Source organism: Musca domestica, unplaced genomic scaffold (genome assembly GCF_030504385.1).
Source record: "Musca domestica strain aabys unplaced genomic scaffold, Musca_domestica.polishedcontigs.V.1.1 48, whole genome shotgun sequence".
Taxonomy (NCBI): Eukaryota; Metazoa; Arthropoda; class Insecta; order Diptera; family Muscidae; genus Musca; species Musca domestica.
The window spans coordinates 4,591,733-4,609,471 of record NW_026712340.1 but is presented as its reverse complement, the minus strand read 5'-3'; the positions used below and the strand labels follow the sequence as shown (position 1 = coordinate 4,609,471).

The 17,739-nt window shown below is 28.8% G+C and overlaps 2 long non-coding RNA genes across 2 annotated transcripts; one reads left to right on the top strand and one right to left on the bottom strand.

Moving 5' to 3' along the window:
* The first annotated feature begins 15,599 nt into the window (after positions 1–15,599).
* On the top strand, positions 15,600–16,191 carry LOC131804736 (uncharacterized). Its single transcript, XR_009343253.1, has 3 exons — positions 15,600–15,806; positions 15,894–15,987; positions 16,051–16,191. It is a non-coding gene; the product is annotated as an uncharacterized LOC131804736 (long non-coding RNA).
* LOC131804735 (uncharacterized) lies at positions 15,946–16,618 on the bottom strand. Its single transcript, XR_009343252.1, has 2 exons — positions 16,334–16,618; positions 15,946–16,261 (listed from the first exon to the last, which is right to left on the bottom strand). It is a non-coding gene; the product is annotated as an uncharacterized LOC131804735 (long non-coding RNA).
* Between the last annotated feature and the right edge of the window lie 1,121 nt (positions 16,619–17,739).

Genomic DNA, 17,739 nt, shown 5'->3' with positions numbered 1-17,739 from the left:
AATATTGAGTTTTCTGCGTTTCTAGCTATTATTTGTGATCACTTTTCTAGGCATGAATTATTGAATATTTTACAATGGCCATAACTCCTTAAATACTGAGTTTTCTGCGTTTCTAGCTATTACTTGTGATCACTTTTCTAGGCATGAGTTATTGAATATTTTAAAATGGCCATAACTCCTAAAATATTGAGTTTTCGGCGTTTTTAGCTATTATTTGTGATCACTTTTCTAGGCATGAATTATTGATTATTTTAAAGTGGTCGTAACTTCTTAAATATTGAGTTTTCAGCATTTTTAGCTATTATTTGTGATCACTTTTCTAGGCATGAATTATTGAATATTTTAAAATGGCCATAACTCCTTAAATATTGAGTTTTCGGCGTATTTAGCTATTATTTGTGATCACTTTTTAAAACATGAAGTATTGAATATTTTAAAATGGCCATAACTCCTTAAATATTGAGTTTTCGGCGTTTCTAGCTATTACTTGTGATCACTTTTCTAGGCATGAATTATTGAATATTTTAAAATGGCTATAACTCCTTAAATATTGAGTTTTCGGCGTTTTTAGCTATTATTTGTGATCACTTTTCTAGGCATGAATTGATGAATATTTTAAAATGGCCATAACTCCTTAAATATTGAGTTTTCGGCGTTTTAAGCTATTATTTGTGATCACTTTTCTAGGCATGAATTATTAAAAATTTTAAAATGGCCATAACTCCTTAAATATTTAGTTTTCGGCGTTTTTAGCTATTATTTGTGATCACTTTTCCAGGCATGATTTATTGAATATTTTAAAATGCCCATAACTCCTTAAATATTGAGTTTTCGGCGTTTTTAGCTATTATTTGTGATCACTTTTCTAGGCATGAGTTATTGAATATTTTAAAATGGCCATAACTCCTTAAATATTGATTTTTCGGCGTTTTAAGCTATTATTTGTGATCACTTTTTAAAGCATGAATTATTAAATATTTTAAAATGGCCATAACTCCTTAAATATTGAGTTTTCGGGGTTTTTAGCTATTATTTGTGATCACTTTTCTAGGCATGAATTATTGAATATTTTAAAATGGCCATAACTCCTTAAATATTAAGTTTTCTGCGTTTCTAGCTGTTATTTTCTAGGCATGAATTATTGAATATTTTAAAATGGCCATAACTCCTTAAATATTGAGTTTTCGGCGTTTTTAGCTATTACTTGTGATCACTTTTCTAGGCATGAATTATTGATTATTTTAAAAGGGCCATAACTCGTTAAATATTGAGTTTTCTGCGTTTCTAGTTATTATTTGTGATCACTTTTCTAGGCATGAATTATTGAATATTTTAAAATGGCCATAACTCCTTAAATATTGAGTTTTCGGCGTTTTTAGCTATTACTTGTGATCACTTTTCTAGGCATGAGTTATTGAATATTTTAAAATGGCCATAACTCCGTAAATATTGAGTTTTCGGCGTTTTTATTATTTGTGATCACTTTTCTAGGCATGAATTATTGAATATTTTAAAATGGCCATAACTCCTTAAATATTGAGTTTTCGGTGTTTTTAGCTATTATTTGTGATCACTTTTCTAGGCATGAATTATTGAATATTTTAAAATGGCCATAACTCCTTAAATATTAAGTTTTCTGCGTTTCTAGCTGTTATTTTCTAGGCATGAATTATTGAATATTTTAAAATGGCCATAACTCCTTAAATATTGAGTTTTCGGCGTTTTTAGCTATTACTTGTGATCACTTTTCTAGGCATGAATTATTGATTATTTTAAAAGGGCCATAACTCGTTAAATATTGAGTTTTCTGCGTTTCTAGTTATTATTTGTGATCACTTTTCTAGGCATGAATTATTGAATATTTTAAAATGGCCATAACTCCTTAAATATTGAGTTTTCGGCGTTTTTAGCTATTACTTGTGATCACTTTTCTAGGCATGAGTTATTGAATATTTTAAAATGGCCATAACTCCGTAAATATTGAGTTTTCGGCGTTTTTATTATTTGTGATCACTTTTCTAGGCATGAATTATTGAATATTTTAGAATGGCCATAACTCCTTAAATATTGAGTTTTCGGTGTTTTTAGCTATTATTTGTGATCACTTTTCTAGGCATGAATTATTGAATATTTTAAAATGGCCATAACTCCTTAAATATTGAGTTTTCTGCGTTTCTAGCTATTATTTGTGATCACTTTTCTAGGCATGAATTATTGAATATTTTACAATGGCCATAACTCCTTAAATATTGAGTTTTCTGCGTTTCTAGCTATTACTTGTGATCACTTTTCTAGGCATGAGTTATTGAATATTTTAAAATGGCCATAACTCCTTAAATATTGAGTTTTCGGCGTTTTTAGCTATTATTTGTGATCACTTTTCTAGGCATGAATTATTGATTATTTTAAAGTGGTCGTAACTTCTTAAATATTGAGTTTTCAGCATTTTTAGCTATTATTTGTGATCACTTTTCTAGGCATGAATTATTGAATATTTTAAAATGGCCATAACTCCTTAAATATTGAGTTCTCGGCGTTTTTAGCTATTATTTGTGATCACTGTATAAAGCATGAATTATTAAATATTTCAAAATGGCCATAACTCCTTAAATATTGAGTTTTCGGCGTTTTTAGCTATTATTTGTGATCACTTTTCTAGGCATGAATTATTGAGTATTTTAAAATGGCCATAACTCCTTAAATATTGAGTTTTCGGCGTTTTAAGCTATTATTTGTGATCACTGTATAAAGCATGAATTATTAAATATTTCAAAATGGCCATAACTCCTTAAATATTGAGTTTTCGGCGTTTTTAGCTATTATTTGTGATCACTTTTCTAGGCATGAATTATTGAGTATTTTAAAATGGCCATAACTCCTTAAATATTGAGTTTTCGGCGTATTAAGCTATTATTTGTGATCACTTTTCTAGGCATGAGTTATTGAATATTTTAAAATGGCCATAACTCCGTAAATATTGAGTTTTCGGCGTTTTTATTATTTGTGATCACTTTTCTAGGCATGAATTATTGAATATTTTAGAATGGCCATAACTCCTTAAATATTGAGTTTTCGGTGTTTTTAGCTATTATTTGTGATCACTTTTCTAGGCATGAATTATTGAATATTTTAAAATGGCCATAACTCCTTAAATATTGAGTTTTCTGCGTTTCTAGCTATTATTTGTGATCACTTTTCTAGGCATGAATTATTGAATATTTTACAATGGCCATAACTCCTTAAATATTGAGTTTTCTGCGTTTCTAGCTATTACTTGTGATCACTTTTCTAGGCATGAGTTATTGAATATTTTAAAATGGCCATAACTCCTTAAATATTGAGTTTTCGGCGTTTTTAGCTATTATTTGTGATCACTTTTCTAGGCATGAATTATTGATTATTTTAAAGTGGTCGTAACTTCTTAAATATTGAGTTTTCAGCATTTTTAGCTATTATTTGTGATCACTTTTCTAGGCATGAATTATTGAATATTTTAAAATGGCCATAACTCCTTAAATATTGAGTTCTCGGCGTTTTTAGCTATTATTTGTGATCACTGTATAAAGCATGAATTATTAAATATTTCAAAATGGCCATAACTCCTTAAATATTGAGTTTTCGGCGTTTTTAGCTATTATTTGTGATCACTTTTCTAGGCATGAATTATTGAGTATTTTAAAATGGCCATAACTCCTTAAATATTGAGTTTTCGGCGTTTTAAGCTATTATTTGTGATCACTGTATAAAGCATGAATTATTAAATATTTCAAAATGGCCATAACTCCTTAAATATTGAGTTTTCGGCGTTTTAAGCTATTATTTGTGATCACTTTATAAAGCATGAATTATTAAATATTTTAAAATGGCCATAACTCCTTAAATATTGAGTTTTCGGCGTTTTGAGCTATTATTTGTGATCACTTTTTAAAACATGAAGTATTGAATATTTTAAAATGGCCATAACTCCTTAAATATTGAGTTTTCGGGGTTTTTAGCTATTATTTGTGATCACTTTTTAAAACATGAAGTATTGAATATTTTAAAATGGCCATAACTCCTTAAATATTGAGTTTTCGGCGTTTCTAGCTATTACTTGTGATCACTTTTCTAGGCATGAATTATTGAATATTTTAAAATGGCCATAACTCCTTAAATATTGAGTTTTCGGCGTTTCTAGCTATTACTTGTGATCACTTTTCTAGGCATGAATTATTGAATATTTTAAAATGGCCATAACTCCTTAAATATTGAGTTTTCTGCGTTTCTAGCTATTATTTGTGATCACTTTTCTAGGCATGAATTATTGAATATTTTACAATGGCCATAACTCCTTAAATATTGAGTTTTCTGCGTTTCTAGCTATTACTTGCGATCACTTTTCTAGGCATGAGTTATTGAATATTTTAAAATGGCCATAACTCCTTAAATATTGAGTTTTCGTTGTTTTTAGCTATTATTTGTGATCACTTTTCTAGGCATGAACTATTGAATATTTTAAAATGGCCATAACTCCTTAAATATTGAGTTTTCTGCGTTTCTAGCTATTACTTGTGATCACTTTTCTAGGCATGAAATATTGAATATTTTAAAATGCCCATAACTCCTTAAATATTGAGTTTTCAGCATTTTTAGCTATTATTTGTGATCACTTTTCAAGGCATGAATTATTGAATATTTTAAAATGGCCATAACTCCTTAAATATTGAGTTTTCGGCGTTTTTAGCTATTATTTGTGATCACTTTTCTAGGCATGAACTATTGAATATTTTAAAATGGCCATAACTCCTTAAATATTGAGTTTTCTGCGTTTCTAGCTATTACTTGTGATCACTTTTCTAGTCATGAGTTATTGAATATTTTAAAATGACCATAACTCCTTAAATATTGAGTTTTCGGTGTTTTTAGCTATTATTTGTGATCACTTTTCTAGGCATGAATTATTGAATATTTTAAAATGGCCATAACTCCTTAAATATTGAGTTTTCGGCGTTTCTAGCTATTATTTGTGATCACTTTTCTAGGCATGAATTATTGAATATTTTAAAATGGCCATAACTTCTTAAATATTGAGTTTTCTGCGTTTCTAGCTATTACTTGTGATCACTTTTCTAGGCATGAGTTATTGAATATTTTAAAATGACCCTAACTCCTTAAATATTGAGTTTTCGGTGTTTTTAGCTATTATTTGTGATCACTTTTCTAGGCATGAGTTATTGAATATTTTAAAATGGCCATAACTCCTTAAATATTGAGTTTTCGGCGTTTTTAGCTATTATTTGTGATCACTTTTCTAGGCATGAATTATTGATTATTTTAAAGTGGTCGTAACTTCTTAAATATTGAGTTTTCAGCATTTTTAGCTATTATTTGTGATCACTTTTCTAGGCATGAATTATTGAATATTTTAAAATGGCCATAACTCCTTAAATATTGAGTTCTCGGCGTTTTTAGCTATTATTTGTGATCACTGTATAAAGCATGAATTATTAAATATTTCAAAATGGCCATAACTCCTTAAATATTGAGTTTTCGGCGTTTTTAGCTATTATTTGTGATCACTTTTCTAGGCATGAATTATTGAGTATTTTAAAATGGCCATAACTCCTTAAATATTGAGTTTTCGGCGTTTTAAGCTATTATTTGTGATCACTGTATAAAGCATGAATTATTAAATATTTCAAAATGGCCATAACTCCTTAAATATTGAGTTTTCGGCGTTTTTAGCTATTATTTGTGATCACTTTTCTAGGCATGAATTATTGAGTATTTTAAAATGGCCATAACTCCTTAAATATTGAGTTTTCGGCGTTTTAAGCTATTATTTGTGATCACTTTTCTAGGCATGAGTTATTGAATATTTTAAAATGGCCATAACTCCGTAAATATTGAGTTTTCGGCGTTTTTATTATTTGTGATCACTTTTCTAGGCATGAATTATTGAATATTTTAGAATGGCCATAACTCCTTAAATATTGAGTTTTCGGTGTTTTTAGCTATTATTTGTGATCACTTTTCTAGGCATGAATTATTGAATATTTTAAAATGGCCATAACTCCTTAAATATTGAGTTTTCTGCGTTTCTAGCTATTATTTGTGATCACTTTTCTAGGCATGAATTATTGAATATTTTACAATGGCCATAACTCCTTAAATATTGAGTTTTCTGCGTTTCTAGCTATTACTTGTGATCACTTTTCTAGGCATGAGTTATTGAATATTTTAAAATGGCCATAACTCCTTAAATATTGAGTTTTCGGCGTTTTTAGCTATTATTTGTGATCACTTTTCTAGGCATGAATTATTGATTATTTTAAAGTGGTCGTAACTTCTTAAATATTGAGTTTTCAGCATTTTTAGCTATTATTTGTGATCACTTTTCTAGGCATGAATTATTGAATATTTTAAAATGGCCATAACTCCTTAAATATTGAGTTCTCGGCGTTTTTAGCTATTATTTGTGATCACTGTATAAAGCATGAATTATTAAATATTTCAAAATGGCCATAACTCCTTAAATATTGAGTTTTCGGCGTTTTTAGCTATTATTTGTGATCACTTTTCTAGGCATGAATTATTGAGTATTTTAAAATGGCCATAACTCCTTAAATATTGAGTTTTCGGCGTTTTAAGCTATTATTTGTGATCACTGTATAAAGCATGAATTATTAAATATTTCAAAATGGCCATAACTCCTTAAATATTGAGTTTTCGGCGTTTTAAGCTATTATTTGTGATCACTTTATAAAGCATGAATTATTAAATATTTTAAAATGGCCATAACTCCTTAAATATTGAGTTTTCGGCGTTTTGAGCTATTATTTGTGATCACTTTTTAAAACATGAAGTATTGAATATTTTAAAATGGCCATAACTCCTTAAATATTGAGTTTTCGGGGTTTTTAGCTATTATTTGTGATCACTTTTTAAAACATGAAGTATTGAATATTTTAAAATGGCCATAACTCCTTAAATATTGAGTTTTCGGCGTTTCTAGCTATTACTTGTGATCACTTTTCTAGGCATGAATTATTGAATATTTTAAAATGGCCATAACTCCTTAAATATTGAGTTTTCGGCGTTTCTAGCTATTACTTGTGATCACTTTTCTAGGCATGAATTATTGAATATTTTAAAATGGCCATAACTCCTTAAATATTGAGTTTTCTGCGTTTCTAGCTATTATTTGTGATCACTTTTCTAGGCATGAATTATTGAATATTTTACAATGGCCATAACTCCTTAAATATTGAGTTTTCTGCGTTTCTAGCTATTACTTGCGATCACTTTTCTAGGCATGAGTTATTGAATATTTTAAAATGGCCATAACTCCTTAAATATTGAGTTTTCGTTGTTTTTAGCTATTATTTGTGATCACTTTTCTAGGCATGAACTATTGAATATTTTAAAATGGCCATAACTCCTTAAATATTGAGTTTTCTGCGTTTCTAGCTATTACTTGTGATCACTTTTCTAGGCATGAAATATTGAATATTTTAAAATGCCCATAACTCCTTAAATATTGAGTTTTCAGCATTTTTAGCTATTATTTGTGATCACTTTTCAAGGCATGAATTATTGAATATTTTAAAATGGCCATAACTCCTTAAATATTGAGTTTTCGGCGTTTTTAGCTATTATTTGTGATCACTTTTCTAGGCATGAACTATTGAATATTTTAAAATGGCCATAACTCCTTAAATATTGAGTTTTCTGCGTTTCTAGCTATTACTTGTGATCACTTTTCTAGTCATGAGTTATTGAATATTTTAAAATGACCATAACTCCTTAAATATTGAGTTTTCGGTGTTTTTAGCTATTATTTGTGATCACTTTTCTAGGCATGAATTATTGAATATTTTAAAATGGCCATAACTCCTTAAATATTGAGTTTTCGGCGTTTCTAGCTATTATTTGTGATCACTTTTCTAGGCATGAATTATTGAATATTTTAAAATGGCCATAACTTCTTAAATATTGAGTTTTCTGCGTTTCTAGCTATTACTTGTGATCACTTTTCTAGGCATGAGTTATTGAATATTTTAAAATGACCCTAACTCCTTAAATATTGAGTTTTCGGTGTTTTTAGCTATTATTTGTGATCACTTTTCTAGGCATGAGTTATTGAATATTTTAAAATGGCCATAACTCCTTAAATATTGAGTTTTCGGCGTTTTTAGCTATTATTTGTGATCACTTTTCTAGGCATGAATTATTGATTATTTTAAAGTGGTCGTAACTTCTTAAATATTGAGTTTTCAGCATTTTTAGCTATTATTTGTGATCACTTTTCTAGGCATGAATTATTGAATATTTTAAAATGGCCATAACTCCTTAAATATTGAGTTTTTGGCGTATTTAGCTATTATTTGTGATCACTTTTTAAAACATGAAGTATTGAATATTTTAAAATGGCCATAACTCCTTAAATATTGAGTTTTCGGCGTTTCTAGCTATTACTTGTGATCACTTTTCTAGGCATGAATTATTGAATATTTTAAAATGGCCATAACTCCTTAAATATTGAGTTCTCGGCGTTTTTAGCTATTATTTGTGATCACTTTTCTAGGCATGAATTATTGAATATTTTAAAATGCTCATAACTTCTTAAATATTGAGTTTTCGGCGTTTTAAGCTATTATTTGTGATCACTTTATAAAGCATGAATTATTAAATATTTCAAAATGGCCATAACTCCTTAAATATTGAGTTTTCGGCGTTTTTAGCTATTATTTGTGATCACTTTTCTAGGCATGAATTATTGAGTATTTTAAAATGGCCATAACTCCTTAAATATTGAGTTTTCGGCGTTTTAAGCTATTATTTGTGATCACTTTATAAAGCATGAATTATTAAATATTTTAAAATGGCCATAACTCCTTAAATATTGAGTTTTCGGCGTTTTGAGCTATTATTTGTGATCACTTTTTAAAACATGAAGTATTGAATATTTTAAAATGGCCATAACTCCTTAAATATTGAGTTTTCGGCGTTTTTAGCTATTATTTGTGATCACTTTTTAAAACATGAAGTATTGAATATTTTAAAATGGCCATAACTCCTTAAATATTGAGTTTTCGGCGTTTCTAGCTATTACTTGTGATCACTTTTCTAGGCATGAATTATTGAATATTTTAAAATGGCCATAACTCCTTAAATATTGAGTTTTCGGCGTTTCTAGCTATTACTTGTGATCACTTTTCTAGGCATGAATTATTGAATATTTTAAAATGGCCATAACTCCTTAAATATTGAGTTTTCTGCGTTTCTAGCTATTATTTGTGATCACTTTTCTAGGCATGAATTATTGAATATTTTACAATGGCCATAACTCCTTAAATATTGAGTTTTCTGCGTTTCTAGCTATTACTTGCGATCACTTTTCTAGGCATGAGTTATTGAATATTTTAAAATGGCCATAACTCCTTAAATATTGAGTTTTCGTTGTTTTTAGCTATTATTTGTGATCACTTTTCTAGGCATGAACTATTGAATATTTTAAAATGGCCATAACTCCTTAAATATTGAGTTTTCTGCGTTTCTAGCTATTACTTGTGATCACTTTTCTAGGCATGAAATATTGAATATTTTAAAATGCCCATAACTCCTTAAATATTGAGTTTTCAGCATTTTTAGCTATTATTTGTGATCACTTTTCAAGGCATGAATTATTGAATATTTTAAAATGGCCATAACTCCTTAAATATTGAGTTTTCGGTGTTTTTAGCTATTATTTGTGATCACTTTTCTAGGCATGAACTATTGAATATTTTAAAATGGCCATAACTCCTTAAATATTGAGTTTTCTGCGTTTCTAGCTATTACTTGTGATCACTTTTCTAGGCATGAATTATTGAATATTTTAAAATGGCCATAACTCCTTAAATATTGAGTTTTCGGCGTTTCTAGCTATTATTTGTGATCACTTTTCTAGGCATGAATTATTGAATATTTTAAAATGGCCATAACTTCTTAAATATTGAGTTTTCTGCGTTTCTAGCTATTACTTGTGATCACTTTTCTAGGCATGAGTTATTGAATATTTTAAAATGACCATAACTCCTTAAATATAGAGTTTTCGGTGTTTTTAGCTATTATTTGTGATCACTTTTCTAGGCATGAATTATTGAATATTTTAAAATGGCAATAACTCCTTAAATATTGAGTTTTCGGTGTTTTTAGCTATTATTTGTGATCACTTTTCTAGGCATGAATTATTGAATATTTTAAAATGGCCATAACTCCTTAAATATTGAGTTTTCGGCGTTTCTAGCTATTATTTGTGATCACTTTTCCCGGCATGAATTATTAAATATTTTAAAATGGCCATAACTCCTTAAATATTGAGTTTTCGGAGTTTTAGCTATTAATTGTGATCACTTTTCTAGGCATGATTTACTGAATATTTTAAAACGGCCATAACTCCTTAAATATTGAGTTTTCAGAGTTTAAGCTATTAGTTGCGATCACTATACAAAGCATGAATTATTGAATATTTTAAAGTGGGCTTAACTCCTTAAATATTGAGTTTTCGGAGTTTAAGCTATTAAATGTGATCACTTTTAAATCATTAGTTATTGAATATTTTAAAGTGGGCCTAACTCCTTAAATATTGATTTTTCGGCGTTTTAAGCTATTATTTGTGATCACTTTTTAAAGCATGAATTATTAAATATTTTAAAATGGCCATAACTCCTTAAATATTGAGTTTTCGGTGTTTTTAGCTATTATTTGTGATCACTTTTCTAGGCATGAATTATTGAATATTTTAAAATGGCCATAACTCCTTAAATATTAAGTTTTCGGCGTTTTAAGCTATTAGTTGTGATCACTTTATAAAGCATGAATTATTGAATATTTTAAAATGGCCATAACTCCTTAAATATTGAGTTTTCGGCGTTTTTAGCTATTATTTGTGATCACTTTTCTAGGCATGAATTATTGAATATTTTAAAATGGCAATAACTCCTTAAATATTGAGTTTTCGGCGATTTTAGCTATTATTTGTGATCACTTTTCTATGCATTATTTATTGAATATTTTAAAATGGCCATAACTCCTTAAATATTTAGTTTTCGGCATTTTTAGCTATTACTTGTGATCACTTTTCTAGGCATGAATTATTGAATATTTTAATATGGCCATAACTCCTTAAATATTGAGTTCTCGGCGTTTTTAGCTATTATTTGTGATCACTTTTCTAGGCATGAATTATTGAATATTTTAAAATGCCCATAACTCCTTAAATATTGAGTTTTCGGCGTTTTAAGCTATTATTTGTGATCACTTTATAATGCATGAATTATTAAATATTTTAAAATGGCCATAACTCCTTAAATATTGAGTTTTCGGCGTTTTTTGCTATTACTTGTGATCACTTTTCTAGGCATGAGTTACTGAATATTTTAAAATGGCCATAACTCCTTAAATATTGAGTTTTCGGCGTTTTTAGCTATTATTTGTGATCACTTTTCTAGGCATGAATTATTGAATATTTTAAAATGGCCATAACTCCTTAAATATTGAGTTTTAGGCGTTTTAAGCTATTATTTGTGATCACTTTTCTAGGCATGATTTATTGAATATTTTAAAATGGCCATAACTCGTTAAATATTGATTTTTCGGCGTTTTTAGCTATTATTTGTGATCACTTTTTCGGCGTTTTTAGCTATTATTTGTGATCACTTTTCTAGGCATGATTTATTGAATATTTTAAAATGGCCATAACTCCTTAAATATTGAGTTTTCGGCGTTTTTAGTTATTATTTGTGATCACTTTTCTAGGCATGATTTACTGAATATTTTAAAATGGCCATAACTCCTTAAATATTGAGTTTTCAGAGTTTAATCTATTAATTGCGATCACTATACAAAGCATGAATTATTGAATATTTTAAAGTGGGCGTAACTCCTTAAATATTGAGTTTTCGGAGTTTTTAGCTATTATTTGTGATCACTTTTTAAAGCATGAACTATTAAATATTATAAAATGGCAATAACTCCTTAAATATTGATTTTTCGGGGTTTTTAGCTATTATTTGTGATCACTTGTCTAGGCATGAATTATTGAATATTTTAAAATGGCCAAAACTGCTTAAATATTGGGTTTTCGGCGTTTTAAGCTATTATTTGTGATCACTTTTTAAAGCATGAACTATTAAATATTATAAAATGGCCATAACTCCTTAAATATTGATTTTTCGGGGTTTTTAGCTATTATTTGTGATCACTTTTCTAGGCATGAATTAATGAATATTTTAAAATGGCCATAACTCCTTAAATATTGAGTTTTCGGCGTTTTTAGCTATTATTTGTGATCACTTTTCTAGGCATGATTTATTGAATATTTTAAAATGGCCATAACTCCTTAAATATTGATTTTTCGGCGTTTTAGCTATTATTTGTGATCACTTTTCTAGGCATGATTTATTGAATATTTTAAAATGGCCGTAACTCCTTAAAAAATGAGTTTTCGGAGTTTTAAGCTATTATTTGCGATCACTTTTTAAAGCATGAACTATTAAATATTATAAAATGGCCATAACTCCTTAAATATTGATTTTTCGGGGTTTTTAGCTTTTATTTGTAATCACTTTTCTCGGCATGAATTATTAAATATTTTAAAATGACCATAACTCCTTAAATATTGAGTTTTCGGCGTTTTTAGCTATTATTTGTGATCACTTTTCTAGGCATGATTTATTGAATATTTTAAAATGGCCATAACTCCTTAAATTTTGATTTTTCGGCGTTTTTAGCTATTATTTGTGATCACTTTTCTAGGCATGAATTAATGAATATTTTAAAATGGCCATAACTCCTTAAATATTGACTTTTCGGCGTTTTCAGCTATTATTTGTGGTCACTTTTCTAGGCATGAATTATTGAATATTTTAAAATGCCCATAACTTCTTAAATATTGAGTTTTCAGCGTTTTTAGCTATTATTTGTGATCACTTTTCTAGGCATGATTTACTGAATATTTTAAAATGGCCATAACTCTTTAAATATTGAGTTTTCAGAGTTTAAGCTATTAATTGCGGTCACTATCCTAAGCATGAGTTATTGAATATTTTAAAGTGGCCTAACTTCTTAAATATTGAGTTTTCGGCGTTTTTAGCTATTATTTGTGATCACTTTTCTAGGCATGAATTATTGAATATTTTAAAATAGCCATAACTGCTTAAATATTGAGTTTTCGGCGTATTATGCTATTATTTGTGATTACTTTTCTAGGCATGAATTACTGAATATTATAAAATGCCCATAACTCATTAAATATTGATTTTTCGGCGTTTTTAGCTATTATTTGTGATCACTTTTCTAGGCATGATTTATTGAATATTTTAAAATGGCCGTAACTCCTTAAAAAATGAGTTTTCGGAGTTTTAAGCTATTATTTGTGATCACTTTTTAAAGCATGAACTATTAAATATTATAAAATGGCAATAACTCCTTAAATATTGATTTTTCGAGGTTTTTAGCTATTATTTGTGATCACTTTTCTCGGCATGAATTATTAAATATTTTAAAATGGCCATAACTCCTTAAATATTGATTTTTCGAGGTTTTTAGCTATTATTTGTGATCACTTTTCTAGGCATGAATTATTGAATATTTTAAAATGGCCATAAATCCTTAAATATTGAGTTTTCAGCGTTTTTAGCTATTATTTGTGATTACTTTTCTAGGCATGAATTACTGAATATTATAAAATGCCCATAACTCCTTAAATATTGAGTTTTCGGCGTTTTTACATATTATTTGTGATCATTTTTAAAGCATGAATTATTGAATATTTTAATATGGCTATAACTCCTTAAATATTGAGTTTTTGGCATATTTAGGTATTATTTGCGATCACTTCTTAAAGCATGAATTATCGAATATTTTAAACTGGCCATAACTCCTTGAATATTGAGTTTTCGGCGTTTGTAGCTATTATTTGTGATCACTTTTCTAGGCATGAATTATTGAATATTTTAAAATGGCCATAACTCCTTAAATATTGAGTTGTCGGCGTTTTTAGCTATTATTTGTGATCACTTTTCTAGGCATGAATTATTGAATATTTTAAAATGGCCAAAACTCCTTAAATATTGAGTTTTCCGCATTTTTAGCTATTATTTGTGATCACTTTTCTAGGCATGAATTATTGAATATTTTAAAATGGCCATAACTTCTTAAATATTGAGTTTTCCGCATTTTTAGCTATTATTTGTGATCACTTTTCTAGGCATGAATGATTGAATATTTTAAAATGACCATAACTCCTTAAATATTGAGTTTTCGGCGTTTTTAGCTATTATTTGTGATCACTTTTCTAGGCATGAATTATTGAATGTTTTAAAATGGCCATAACACCTTAAATATTGAGTTTTCGTCGTTTCTAGCTATTATTTGTGATCACTTTTCTACGCATGAATTATTGAATATTTTAAAATGGCCATAACTCCTTAAATATTGAGTTTTTGGCATATTTAGCTATTATTTGCGATCACTTCTTAAAGCATGAATTATCGAATATTTTAAAATGACCATAACTCCTTAAATATTAAGTTTTCGGCGTTTTTAGCTATTATTTGTGATCACTTTTCTAGGCATGAATGATTGAATATTTTAAAATGACCATAACTCCTTAAATATTGAGTTTTCGGCGTTTTTAGCTATTATTTGTGATCACTTTTCTAGGCATGAATTATTGAATAATTTAAAATGACCATAACTCCTTAAATATTGAGTTTTCGGCGTTTTTAGCTATTATTTGTGATCACTTTTCTAGACATTAATTATTGAATATTTCAAAATGGCCATAACTCCTTAAATATTATGTTTTCGGCGTTTTTAGCTATTATTTGTGATCACTTTTCTAGACATTAATTATTGAATATTTCAAAATGACCATAACTCCTTAAATATTGAGTTTTCGGCGTTTTTAGCTATTATTTCTGATCACTTTTTAAACCATGAATTATTGAATATTTTAAAATGGCCATAACTCCTTAAATATTGAGTTTTCGGCGTTTTTAGCTATTATTTGTGATCACTTTTCTGGGCATGAATTATTGAATATTTTAAAATGACCATAACTCCTTAAATATTGAGTTTTCGGCGTTTTTAGCTATTATTTGTGATCACTTTTCTAGGCATGAATTATTGAATGTTTTAAAATGGCCATAACACCTTAAATATTGAGTTTTCGTCGTTTCTAGCTATTATTTGTGATCACTTTTTAAAGCATGAATTATTAAATATTTTAAAATGGCGATAACTCCTTAAATATTGAGTTTTCGGCGTTTTTAGCTATTAGTTGTGATCACTTTTCTAGGCATGAATTATTGAATATTTTAAAATGACCATAACTCCTTAAATATTGAGTTTTCGGCGTTTTTAGCTATTATTTGTGATCACTTTTTAAACCATGAATTATTGAATATTTTAAAATGGCCATAACTCCTTAAATATTGAGTTTTCGGCGTTTTTAGCTATTATTTGTGATCACTTTGCTAGGTATGAATTATTGAATATTTTAAAATGACCATAACTCTTAAATATTGACAGCCTGTTCCACGATCTCGAAAGAAAATTTGTGCGAACGAAGGCTACTCACTCACTTTCGTATAAGAATGCGTTCCACTAACTTTCGTTCTTTCTTTCGCATAGCCTTACGTGGTTCAGTGTTGCTAAATATTTTTTTGGAAAAATTAATCGCGAAATAAGGCAAAAAAAGCGCCAAATGTCTAATTTAAACGCGAAAAAGCAGCAGTGGCTCTGTCTCAACTGACATTTCAGTTGTAAACAAACAAATTGTAAATAAACAAACAAAATAAAAACTCTATTGATTGTGTTCAAACTATTTGTACTCTTAGAAAATAAAAGAAAGAATATTTCCGTAGCCCTATTTTTTATGGATGATGTGGAGGAGGTTCAAAATGTGCCACGGAGGCATTTAAGAGATGCTTCGAATTTATTTGAAGTACCTAACAACCAGTAAGTATGATTGTATTTTTACATTTTTGAAATAATAAAAAATAATAATAATATTTTTTCAAGGTTTGTGGCCAATTTTCGTGTGTCGAAGGAAGTTTTCGGGCTCTTTTGGATATGATGGAAGAGAAGTGGGTGCCCGGTTGCAGAACTATCCAAATCCGCCCCGATTTAAAACTTCTTCTGCTGCTTCCAAAAATTGGCACTCCTCTGGCGAACACAGGATTCTCCTCCATATACTAGTGCCCGCAGCTGTGTAGTTGATGATTTTTTCGTGCTGGAATTGAGAAAATAAAAAAAAAATATATATTTGTTGTTCATGCAAATTGCATTTATTATTTTTACTTACATTTTTGTTTCCATTTTCAATCAAGCAATGTTTATGTTAAAACAATTTTCCTTAATTGTTATTATACGATAGCAAACACACAAGTGACTGATTTTGACATTTGTGTTCGCATGCGTACGAAAGAAAAAAGATAGTGGAACGCAAAATTACACTGAAATGCTTACGTTTTCGTTCGCTTTGATTTTCGTGCAAATTTTCGTTCTGATGGATTTTAGTGGAACGGAAATCAGCTGTTTGTCGTGTAAAAGTTGTGCGAACGTGTTCTTTCGATATCGTGGAACTGGCTGTGAGTTTTCGGCGTTTTTAGCTATTATTTGTGATCACTTTTCTAGGCTTGAGCTATTGAATATTTTAAAATGGCCATTACTCCTTAAATATTGAGTATTCGGCGTATTTAGCTATTATTTGCGATCACTTCTTAAAGCATGAATTATTGAATATTTTAAAATGGCCATAACTCCTTAAATATTGAGTTTTCCTCATTTTTAGCTATTATTTGTGATCACTTTTCTAGGCATGAATTTTTGAATATTTTAAAATGGCCATAACTCCTTAAATATTGAGTTTTTGGCGTATTTAGTTATTATTTGCGATCACTTTTCTAGGCATGAATTATTGAATATTTTAAATTGGTCATAACTCCTTAAATATTGAGTTTTCCGCATTTTTAGCTATTATTTGTGATCACTTTTCTAGGCTTGAATTATCGAATATTTTAAATTGGCCATAACTCCTTAAATATTGAGTTTTCGGCGTTTTTAGCTATTATTTGTGATCACTTTTCTAGCCATGAATTATTGAATATTTTAAATTGGCAATAACTCCTTAAATATTGAGTTTTCGGCGTTTTTAGCTATTATTTGTGATCACTTTTCTGGGCATGAATTATTGAATATTTTAAAATGACCATAACTCCTTAAATATTAAGTTTTCGACGTTTTTAGCTATTATTTGTGATCACTTTCCTAGGCATGAATCACTGAATACTTATACCCTACAACACTATGTGTTGGGGTATTATAAGTTTGATTGGGCCAAATATTATGTAACACCTTCAAATATTGGTTTCCCACATAGGAAAGTATATATGGATCTTCCTATCTCGCAGAGCTGAGTCGATCTAGCTATGTATGTCCGTCCGTCTGTTCGTCTGTCCATGTTAATTTGTACTCACTCTACAGGTCGCAATTATGGACCAAAAACTAAAAAAATTCATGATTTTGCAGTTTTTCTTTCAGAATGTCATCTAGGCATAAAAGTATAAAATCTAAAAAAATCGCAAAAAATATGCCAATAAAGATGTGAATATAGATTTTGTAGTATTTTGTGACATTTTTTATTTTTTCATATGTTTATCGCATGTGATTTGTTCATTTCAATTTGACTTAATATTGAAATGTACATTT